The sequence below is a fragment of the Nelumbo nucifera genome, chromosome 4 (genome assembly GCF_055504915.1).
Source record: "Nelumbo nucifera cultivar China Antique chromosome 4, China Antique-T2T, whole genome shotgun sequence".
In the NCBI taxonomy this organism is placed as follows: Eukaryota; Viridiplantae; Streptophyta; class Magnoliopsida; order Proteales; family Nelumbonaceae; genus Nelumbo; species Nelumbo nucifera.
Genome location: NC_142652.1, coordinates 32,926,583 through 32,938,874, shown reverse-complemented (window position 1 = coordinate 32,938,874; position 12,292 = coordinate 32,926,583). Strand labels below are relative to the sequence as shown.

The following is a 12,292-nucleotide window of genomic DNA, read 5'->3' as shown; positions in this document are numbered from 1 at the left end:
TTTAAATAATTTTAATTAAATATAATTAATGTATAAATATTATAATTACAAATATAAAAAATGGTAAAATGGATAGAATAAATTCCATTTCAAAATTCAAAATAAATTTCATTAAAAAAGAGATTAATACTTGATTAGAAAAAGGAATAAATTAATAAAATTCAATAATTAATTATTTGAATATTAATTAGTATAATTATTTGTCAAATTATTTACAATATATTTTTACAATTAATTAATCTAACAATTTATTCAAAAGAAACTTATAATGTAATTAATAACAATAATAATGCGAAAATATTCACCGAAGAAGTTTTGGTGGCGTTTATACTAAATGTTGTCAACGGTGCACAATGACTTTGGACGACGTTTAAATAAATGTCACCGAAACCGAAATCAAACGTCTTTAAACGTTAAGTTTTGATGACGTTTGCATTAAACGTCGTCAAACGTATTTGGCGCGAAGGATTGGTAGGGCGGGAAATAATTTTGGCAGAGTCAACTTATGGCAACAGGTATTAACAACCGTTGCTAAAAGCTATTAAACGTCGTTTTTTTAGAAACAAGTATAGGAAGTAAGGAGTGTTTTGTAAGAGTGAAAATGCAAATTTGAGAAGAATATGTACTCTGGTTCAGTTTTACAAGTGTTTTCTAAGAATACATTTTGTATTGAAAATGAAAAGAAATTTGTTTTTTCTCATGTTGTTACATTAACATTGGAGCAAAGTTTGCTTACAAGGAAAGGAAACAAATTAATTAACTTGGCACTCAAATTAGTCAATATAAAAGGAAAAAATTTCCATCACTTTTTTACACAAGTGAATTATGGAAACGTAACCGACATTGTATTATTAATGCTTGACGGTTTATTTTTTTCTCAAGTGAATGTTCAAACTGATTACCCATCACAACCACAATACCAAATTTGTAATTCATACATACTTTTAACCAAATTTGCATGTACATATTCTTTTTGCATTCTTACAAAGTGCAGACTAAAAGGAAAGAGAAAGGACTGCAAATAGATCAAATTGAATTCAAAAAGAGCTACCTTTATCTCAATCTCATCTTATATGAATTTGAGCAATCTAAATGTAAAATATAGATGCAATTCAATTTGTTCATATATCTCGATATCTGATTCAAACCCAATTCAGTTTAAATATTAGCCATTTTAATAAAAAATCACATAAATTTATAAAGTTAAATCTAAATAAATGTTTATAAAAAATATATATAAGATGAATAAAAATGACTTTATGTAATAAATTCCAAACAAGAAGGCAACACTAAAGTACATACAATCTTTAGGTATTACATACTCAAGTACTGAACCATTTTAAATAATGTCCAACTAGTCCTGTGATTAAATTGCGATGTAAGTCCAAGTTCATAAGCTTCGATCCTTTGATGTTGGTACCCTGTAGTCACATGATGATGATTGATGACTACAGGTTCAAGTTCAAAGTTTCGATAACTTTATCATTAATTACAATCAATGAGAGTGGTTCCAATTTCCTTTTTTGATATGTTAAAAATAAGAAAAAGATGGAGGACTACCCAGTCGAATTAGGAAAGAGGCTAAACAAAAAAACGGAAACTGAAGCTTTTTCAAATCCAGACGCCATTAACAATCAATTTTTAGAAAAGTGAAAAGTGTTTCTTGTTGGGCGGCATTGAGAGAAGAGATTTGCTAAGAACAGTGGAGAGTGGTTCTTTGGGCAGCATTAACAAGAAATTTGCAGTTGTTTGAACAATACAAAGTGACGAATCACAAGTAATTTCCCACCAAAATTGTGACATCTCACTCCTTTTTATAGACTGATTCCATATACATCTCTACTTTAACCCCACCAAACCACTGCTATTAAGTTTGAATTATTTTAACCACACTAAATCTCTGTTACTGTGATAATCACAGTTCAGAGAGTTGAAATTTCAGCCCATATTCTTAACCATTTGATGGGACATGTTTAGAATCAATTCTGTATTAAATAGTTACAACTTTATGGCTACTATCACTTGGAAGTCTTTTTACAAAAAAATAAATAAATAATAAAAAACTCAACCTAGGAATAGAGATTTGTCAATAGCAACGTTTTAAAAAATGATCCGGAAATGAAACTGTTCTGGCCACTGGTTTCCGGGGTGATGGTCTGATCGTCCAGTTTGAATGAATAGTCCATTTTGACAAACAAAATAAAAAAATAATTAAAAATAAAAAATGGTCAAAATTGTTAAATGGGTCAACGGTTCGACCGCTTAGGTCAACGAGTTGTTGACCTTTTTCAACAATATTTGACCAAAAACCGGGTTTGGGGTAAAATGAAACTGTTTGCCTAAACGGTTCCCAGGCCGAACATTCCAACCGTCGGGATCAACATCGGTTCGAAAACCTTGGTCAATGGTAACTATGTTGCAAAGCATCCATGCTCTTAATTGTCAAAGAAATCTTTGTTTGTTACATGCATATCTCTTTGTCACTGTTAAAACATCCAATGCTCTTAAACTATGCATTGAAAAAACATGTTTTGTAACGATCATTTAATGGATGGTAAAATGGGTCATCATGAATCATATAACTATGGTTTTCAAAACCGGATCGGACAGGACGGTTGGACTAGAAAAATCGGGAACCAGTTAAGTGACTGGTTCCAATTTTCCCCAAAACCATATTTTTCATTTCGGTCAACAAACCATTGACCTAGACAGTTAACTGTTCGAACGGTTTTGACCGGTTTTCATTTTTTTTAAGGTTTTTAAATTTTTTATTTTTTTGTCAAAACTGACCAACCATTCAAGTCAAACGATCGGACCGTTCAATCCGCACTCGAGCAGATTAATTTATATGCCAATCAACCATGTTAACCTTCAAAAATCAATAACATTCGTAAAACAAAAGAAAAAGAAAAGAAAATTTGAAGTTTAATCAATCTTGCAAGTTGAATAAAAAATACATTTTTACCATTTTTGATAGGTTCTACCTATTAAAACCAAAATAAATGCTATAATGCATTGTAAAAAAAAAAAAAAAAATCCTTTAATGTGAATCATTATTTATGTGTTTGACTTCTTTGGTGGGTCCACATTGCTAGTTTCTGCACTGTGTGTAATCCCCAAGAGAAATTCAACCTGAAAGCCAAAAGTTAATAAAATTAAATTAGTGGTCCAATATTTTAAAACATAGGAAATTTGAGAAAAAAAAACTTTTATCAATCAACTTATGAAAACAAACCTTTGGATCGTCATTTCCAACTTCCAAATTGCTAGAGGTCATTACTTGTAGATATTCTACAATCCCTGCTAATAAATGTCAAATAAAATTATGTTATTACACTCATGACTAGAAACTAAAAGATAATTCTTTGAGAAAATGGAAGGCTTGACCCGACTCATATGAGAGTAGCCATGTGTAGAGTTTTTAAAAATATTGCTTGATAATTGTGCCTATAAAAACACATATGAATGAATAATTACAACTAAAAAACAAAAAAATGGAAAACAACTATAGCAAGTTTAGAAAATTAAATAGAGTGGTCTTAAAATATAATCATATGCACGGCTCACCTGTAATAATTGAGACATGCTACCTTCACTAAATAAATGGTTGGACTGATCATGCATGCAATAATTCGACAATGGCTGTGACAAAAAATACATATGTATATATAAGAAAGATACATTTATTAAACTAGATAAAATATTGAAGCAATGGTACCAACATTTTGCAAACCAGTTATAATTTCTGTGGTTGGACTTTGACCAAAATGTTAGAGACAATAAGTTCTGCTCACTTTAATACTTTTCATTAATCATAAAATCTGGTTAGAATAATCAAAGTTTATAAGTTAAGTGATAAAGACCAAGTCTGCCAACTTTATACTTGGACATGATGGAGCGCATTGTTTTTATTCAAGCTATTCTCTTTGAACCATGAATCCTATTAATATAAAAACTTTAGTATCAAAACAATAAAACACATTCATAATTTAATCAAAGCAATACCTGTCTAGATCGGGGAGGTTCATCAACTTCCTTTGACTTTGTTACTTTTGTCCTCTTCTTATTTATATCACCTCCACCTCCAAATTTCTACATTGTCACAATTTAATTAGCGATCATAAGTAAAAAGTAAAATAAAAGTAAATTTTTAATTTTATGAATTAAAAAAAAAAAATACCTGTATAGGTTGTTCGATAGAATGTTCGTCAATAGGCATTCTTGTGTTTAACTCCTTTCGCTGTTTTTAATGCAACTCCTTCGGTGATAATGGCATTATTTCTACCATCAAGATTTGTGAAAGAAGAATTGATAGTATCATTGATTTCTACTCCCAAACTATTTGATGCATCACATGGTTGATCAATTTTTGAGTTTTTTAAACATTCAGTAACATCTTTCAAAAACTTTTCTGCAACCTCCATAGCAACATTATATGCATCCTCAGCATGTATAGCTCTACCTGATATTTGGGTAAACAAATGCTTCAACTCTTTGTAATGCATTTTTCTTCTTATGCTTTGATCCAAATTTTTAATAAAGCTACATGAAACTGCAATAGATGTCACCTTTGCATCAATAGTCCATCTTTTCAATATATAACATGAGGGGATCATTATAACGTGTTCATAGTCAAGCACTTTCAATGCATGTCCACATAAAATCTCAACATATTCAAATTATTTTGCAATTACAACTAACTAAATCATTTGATGAATCAAAAGTAACTTTGTGTTGCTTTTTTTTAGACACGCTCACTATATATTCAGTTATTGTTTCAGACAAAACATGATCTTCATCAATTCTACAATTTAGTTGTTGCAATACTTTAGTATAAAACATAGAAAAAATAGGTGGAGTATATATGCAAGCAACCTGATTCAATATATCTAATTGCACTGACAATGTTGGAAAGCTTTGTGGTGCTGCAAATTCCGCTTTTAACTCTTCATATCGCCTATCAGCAACCACTCTTTCAAAATGTCAAAAAAATCTTCACAAATTATGCTTGATGTTGAGATAGTTCTTCAAACAATTATTTAAACTCTCACTTCTTTGTGTAGTGCTCATGCCAACAGAAAATGTTTGACGTCCAAACACTAAAGCCCATTTTTGCCTTTTGTCGTACAACTTTTGCAACCAATCGGTGTCTTGAAGATTGTATTTCTCAATCATACTTTCCCATGCATTTTCAAATTCATCGACTTCTTCGTATTCATACACACATTTGCTAAAATCGTTAGAGAATGACTTAAATTTCTCAAATATATTACTAAGGTGTTTAGCAGCATTTTGGAGCATATGCCATACACATAGTCGATGATGTGATTTAGGTAACACAGAAGAGATTGCCTTTGCCATGGCTGCATCATCATCAGTTAAAATTGTGTTTGTTCTTTTCTCACCCATTGTTTTTACAAAAATCTTGAACAACCACTCAAATGTTTTTGCAGTTTCATCATATAGTAATGCAGCACCAAAATGATTGATTGCTTATAATTATTCACTCCAGCAAAAACCGCAAATGGTCTATTTTCATTGTTTGTTCTATATGTTGTGTCAAAACACACAGCATCACCAAAATGACCATAATCAATTACCATTTATGCATCGGCTCAAAATATGTTTGTCACTAATTCAGCTTGATCCAATTGGATTGCATAGACAAAAGATGAATCTCCAAATTGTCTATCTTGAAAATACTGCAAAATATCACCAACTTCTCCCTTTTCCATTTTCCCAGTCCAATACAAGCGCAAATAATTTTTTAAATCAACACAAGTGAATCCAACATTTTGGCGCCCACCAGATTCCCTTGCCATAAACTCCGTACATGCTTTTGGAGCTATCCTAGAATCATCGACTATTTTAACTTGTCTGCCTTTTTCCTTCGAGATCCTTTTTGAGACCTTAGCATGTGTGATTTATTAGGAGTTGCAACATTGAAACTTATCACTCGAAAGTGGTAATCCTCTTGAAGACTTGTCCTCATTTCTGCCAGGCATCTAGCTGGGGATACATGACATTAGCCTTATGTTTATCCTGTAGACGCTTTCCTTCTTTAGAACAACAAAACTTTCTAATAATAGAGCGACAAATATTTCTATTCGACTTTGGAGTACTAAATCCCTATTGTAAAAATCATATGCTTCATCTTCATGGCAACTTTGGGAGCACATTTTTCTTTAAGCTTCCTTTTTATACTTTCATCTAATCCTTGTTGCTCTTCATTTGTAGTCAAATCGCTAATAATAGGTTCTCCTTTATCTAGGTCAATAGGCTTTTCAAACAAATTAGTGGTCACGTATTGTTCCTTTTCACCATCGGGTTCAAAAACAAGCCTACTCCAACTTCCATTATTCTGTAAAATTATGAGATAGAACTTTTAAATATATTACAAAACAACTAAAAGATTGTCCACATAGAAAACTGAGTATAATTCTTTATTCCTAATGCGGTTACTCATATACAAATACCATTATAAAATTAAAGAATAAAAGAATAAAATGAAAAGAGGGAACTAGAAAAACAAGTAGGAATATTAGAATCTAAAATTGTAGGTAGAGATTGGCACTTTATTTTGTAGAATTATAGTTAAGGATTAATATTATTGTCCATATATAATGATTTATTAAATGAAGATAATAAGTATTCATACCCTGAACCAAAGCAAAATAAATAAATAAATAAAAGTATTTGTACCCTACTCAATGTCGACCTTAGATGTCAATCGCCCAATATTTTGAACTCCCAAGTGATAGTACCCGTAAAGTTGTAACTATTTAATACAAAATTGATTCTAAACATGTCCCATCAAATGGATAAGAATATGGGCTGAAATTTCAACTCTCTGAACTATTTGTCATAGTAACAGAGATTTAGTGCGGTTAAAATAATTTAAACTTGATAGCAGTGGTTTGGTGGGGTTAAAAGTAGTGATGTATACAGAATCAGTCTATAAAAAGGAGTAAGATGTAAGATGTCACAATTTTGGTGGGAAATTACTTGTGATTCGTCACTGTGTACTGTTCAAACAACTGCAAATTTCTTGTTAATGTTGCCCAAAGAACCACTCTTCACCGTTCTTAGCAAATCTCTTCTCTCAATGCCGCCCAAAGAAGAAACACTTTTCACTTTTCTAAAAATTGGTTGTTAATGGCGTCTGGATTTGAAAAAGCTTCAGTTTCCTTTTTTTTGTTTAGCCTCTTTCCTAGTTCGACTGGGCAGTCAAATTGGAGACTAACACCCCTAATCTTACCGTTAAACCACATCTGCACATGTGAATTGGGAATACATGTGGAGTGGGACGTGGCTGAATCTCATTGGAAGTATACCACATCCCACACCATACCAAGTGCAGGAAATCCGGGTTCGTTGATAATAATCGGTAAGTTGAGCTTTCTCAGAAACAGAGAATTGAAGCCTCACGTATGTGGTTGGGGATATATGCACGTAGCAGAGTTTGTAAGCCTGAAAGAATGGAGACGAGAATATAAATAAATGGATTTGGTACCGTGGGCTGGTGGCATTGCAGCATGCAGAGCAAAACGCGATCTTCTGAAGTTATGGATGGTGGTTTGGGTTTGAGAAAAGGTAAATGGACTGAAGAAAAAGATATTCTTCTGAGGAAGTTCATTGAGAGGTATGGAGAAGGCAAGTGGTGTAAGGTTCCTCTTAGAGCAGGTACCGACCTATCTACACTGTTTATTTGTTCTTCGTCTATGGTTTATATATCTGATGATCGATTTATATTTTTTTATTTCTTCCACCTTTCTTGATTGTTATTGTTATTGCATTATCAGGGCTGAATAGATGTCGAAAGAGCTGTAGGCTTAGATGGTTGAACTATCTCCGGCCGGGTATCAAGAGAGGGGAATTCACGTCAGATGAAGTTGATCTCATTATAAGGTTTCATAAGCTCTTAGGGAACAGGTAATTCCAAAGTTAATTTAATGGAGCCCTGTTTGAATGTAGTATGGAACTAAATGATTAATTCTGGTGTGTTTATTGACTAATCCAAGCCCGGCATCCAAGGCCTGAGCCCAATCTGAGTGTATCAAATTTTAGTGTGAGTTCGGCTCGGGTTGGATAGACCCCGATTGACCTCAAGCTTGGGCCTTAAGCTCAATTCTAATGGTTAGGACTGAACTTAATTACTGTAAAATTAATTTACTTAATGAAATTATTTTAATTAGTGTGATATTTTACTTAAATAATTAGTTATTTTAGTTAACAAAATTATGGTAAATTCACTAATTTAACAGTAATTTTTTATTAAAGTAATATTATTTTAATTATTGATGTTTTACTTAAATAATTCATTAAATATGGTCACTTATAATTAAATAAAATTTTTGAAAAGTTTGGTAATTAATTAACTATAATTACTTATCAATTATTTAGAGTAATTCTTTAACTAATTAATTAATCATAATTAATTATCTAGTCTACTTAATTAGTTAACTATAATTAATTATGTGTTTAATGAATAACAGTAATTAAATCTACTTAGTTTGTTAACTGTATTTAATTTTGTAATTGTATTATTTATAATTATAATAAGATTTTAGTTAATTATTAAATTTTTACTTTACTTTTATTATTTGTCTTATTGTATTATCCATGTTTCTCTTATTATTCTTCTAGATACTTTTTATTCATCTTATTCCAATATTTAAGTTGTCAGTTAAACTGTTTTCAAAAAAAATTAACTAAAATGATAATATTTTAATACATTATATAATGAGAAATTAAATGCATGTATTTGCAAGGTGGATAGAGATAGAGATGAAAATAATAGACAGAGAGGAGGGCGGAGGCGAGATTATGAATTATTTTAGGAGGAAATTTTAGGTGGGGAAATAGTTTAGAAGAAATTTTAGGAAATGAGATGATTTAGGTGATTGGAAACCTTAGTGAGAGAGAGAGAGAGAAAGAGAGAGAGAGAGATTAGGAAAATGGGGTGGTGAGGTGACAAGCTGAAAGTGTATGGAATGATATTTTTAGGAGTGGGAACTAAGGAGAAGCCTAGTTGGGTAAGGGAGAAAATGGAGAGGCCACCATGGGCCCAACCCATCCTATAAACAAGTAACAGTTTAAAAATTAATTAATAAAAATATAATAAATAGTTAATCACCAAAAAATAATGAGAGAGAGAGAGAGGGAATTCTAAGATATAGGTCCCATCCCTTACATCACTAACATATTTTAACATATTTCTAGAGGCTTCTTCCACTATTAGCCTATTGTATTTCCAAGACAAAGAGAATTTTATTCTCATCCAAATTCTATTTATTTGTTTCATATTCAAATTCTATTTAGCTGGTTAATTGTCAATAAATTATAATTTGAAATCTACTAATTAAAATTAATAAAAAAATATTAAATTTAAAAAATAGTACTTTAGAGATTAAAAATTAAAATATATTTAAATTCTATTTAAAAATAACTAACATTAGTAAGATAATTAATATTAATAATAAGAAGTACAAAAAATTTTTAAAAGTAATAAAATACATCAGTTGCATACCATTTAAAATTATAAAACTTAACTAAAATAGTAAAACTTATAATGGCCTAACTAGAAATGTCATAAGACTTCATACTTACAAGTGATCATTTATAACTTAGCCCAACCCAATAATCATATTTTCAAGCTTAAGCAACTATTTTCTTTTGAGTTAGGTCTAGATCAAAACTGCATCAAGCCCACACATAATATAGGTAGTAGAGTTGTAAATGGATCATGTTTAGATCTGATCCAATTGCATTTGCATCTGCATCCATTTATGAAATCTCTATATCCAATTATTATGTTGGATTTTTTAACTAATTTAGATTTAATCTATAACCATCTTATTGTGTTTAAAATGACCAAAATGTTAAAAACGTTTAAAAAAATTAATTATTTTTAAAGTATATATATATATATATATATATATATATATATATATATATATGTGTGTGTGTGTGTGTGTGTGTGTGTGTAATAGATGTATATAAATATAAAATTTTAAATCTATCAATTATAAACTTTATATAATTATATATAATACCATAATTATACCACATAAATACATTAAATGATAATTTTTATTAAATTCGGATTTTAGTTGGATCGGATGGGGTTAAATTCGCATTTCATCAAACTATCAAACAGGGTGTGGGTGTGGGCCAGGGACAAGTCTATCCCTACCTTAGGCCCAGACAAATATTATTATGCTTAGGGTGTGGGCTAGGGTGGGCCAAGCAACCTTAAAAATTGTTTTATGCTTTTAATAAATATTTACCTTTTACTCTTCAAAAAAAACTGTTAATACATTGTAAAATTCTTGCTCGATATATTTACTTTTTTAATTCATTAGGCTACAAAATAGGGGTATCCCATCCCTCATAATTCCTTTAGCTTCAATATTAACAATTTTTAACTAAAAATAGTTAAAAACCCCAAAAATGTTTGGTTAAATCTAATTACGAATGTCACATTAATCTTCGAGGTGTAACTTGGGTGGTTAGATCATGTTGACAATCAACCAAAGCCCAATCCAAAGTAAACCTCGAGGTCGGGCTTAGATTAATTTAATTATGATTACGATCTAATTTTATATATTTATTAATATTTAAGTATTTTAAATATTTAAGTAATGTTTACAAAATATTATATTTAACCATTAATAAAGTAGAATAAATAAAATAGAACAACTAACAAATAAAATGGAAAAAATAATTATTTTATTAAGTAATTAGCAGTAAATTATTGTTTTGTTAACAATTATTAATATAATTAATCCAAATTTGCTAAAATAAAAATTAATTATATTAAACAATATTACATTATTTCCTTATAATAGTTATCAGTTTTATTATTTCAAATTCCCTTAACAAATCCTATTCACTTTCCCTTAACAAATCCTATCCATCACGTGGGTCCCGGTCCCGGTCCCCGCTAGTATGAGTGTGTGTATACATATATAAGCATGAATGTACGCGCGTATCATTCCAAGTGGAAAATGATATGGAAAATTTTCAGTATATATGCAGATGTTGAATGTGAGTCTTTAATATCATTGGCGATCCATGTCCACAATTGTAGAAAGCTTAAGTGATTGGCCTCTTGGAGACCAATACAATCAACAGAAAGTCTGATGGAGCTAGAGAAAAAGAATGGAAATCCAAAGGTTATAGGCCACCATGTTCGTTTCGTTAGTGGCTCAAGTTCCATACGGTTGAAATGGCATTGAAATAGATCATCTTGGAGATGACCAGCTGATCGATCAGTTCCTTCAGAAGAGCAGATCGACTAAAATATTATCTTTCTCTTCTTTTAATTCTCAGATGGTCGTTAATTGCCGGCAGATTTCCCGGAAGAACAGCAGACGATATAAAGAACTATTGCAAAACTCGGTTGAGCTAGAAGCTTGTTTGCAAAGAAGAAGGGGAGAAAACCCAAGCCACAGTTGAGAAGATCAAAGCTATCAGGCCTCAACCTTGTACCTTCTCAAAAAGCTCTCGATGGTTTAAACGATTGGCTGATCAAACCACTGTGGGCACTACGAGTCAATCAGGAGAAATGCTTAACAAGGCGGCCTCTGATAATTATACCACTGTGGGCACAAGTAAGCAATCAGGAGAAATGCCTAGTCTTCCACCGCCTGCAGACGATCTTTCGCAATGGTGGAAGAGTGTCTTAGATGAAACTAAGATGGAGACCTCCTGCCCTATCAGTACGTAGTTCTGCTACTGGGTCTGAAGAAAATGGACTTGCGGTTAAAGAGATGCAACCAACAACAGAGGGTGGAAACACTTGTTCTTTGGAAACAGGCAACAGTACTGATGAACGGGATAACTACTTGAATTTTAATGGAAACATTTGGGACCTATTATCATTAGAAATGGATATTACTTCTTAGTAAATTTATTTGGGAGGATAGATGTGAGATTAGTTATTATTTGAATGAAAAAATTACTGGAATTAAGGACCAAATGTCTACTAGAGTTTTTCTTTATATAGAAGTCTTAATTAAGATTGCTCCTGATTGTAAACTAACCATGCATGCGTGTGGAAATCCTACAATTAAAGTGTTCACTTTCATTTATGGATTGTTAGTCGAACCATGGCATGTAAACTTATGGATTATTAATTGATTTAATAAACCTTACGAGAAGTATAGATAAAAATGGTGTTATTTTGCAGTTCATTTGGTTAAGCTGCACAACACTTTCCTTTTCTTTCTCTTCTTTATTAATTAATTAGTTGTATTATAATGCAATATATTAATGTTCATACTTCATA

At 31.1% G+C, this 12,292-nt stretch overlaps 2 pseudogenes; one reads left to right on the top strand and one right to left on the bottom strand.

Annotated features, from left to right (window-relative positions):
* Positions 1 to 4,208: 4,208 nt before the first annotated feature.
* LOC148792142 (protein FAR1-RELATED SEQUENCE 5-like) lies at positions 4,209 to 7,339 on the bottom strand (annotated as a pseudogene).
* Positions 7,340 to 7,565: 226 nt separating this feature from the next.
* Positions 7,566 to 11,909, top strand: LOC104610006 (transcription repressor MYB6-like; annotated as a pseudogene).
* Positions 11,910 to 12,292: the final 383 nt, after the last annotated feature.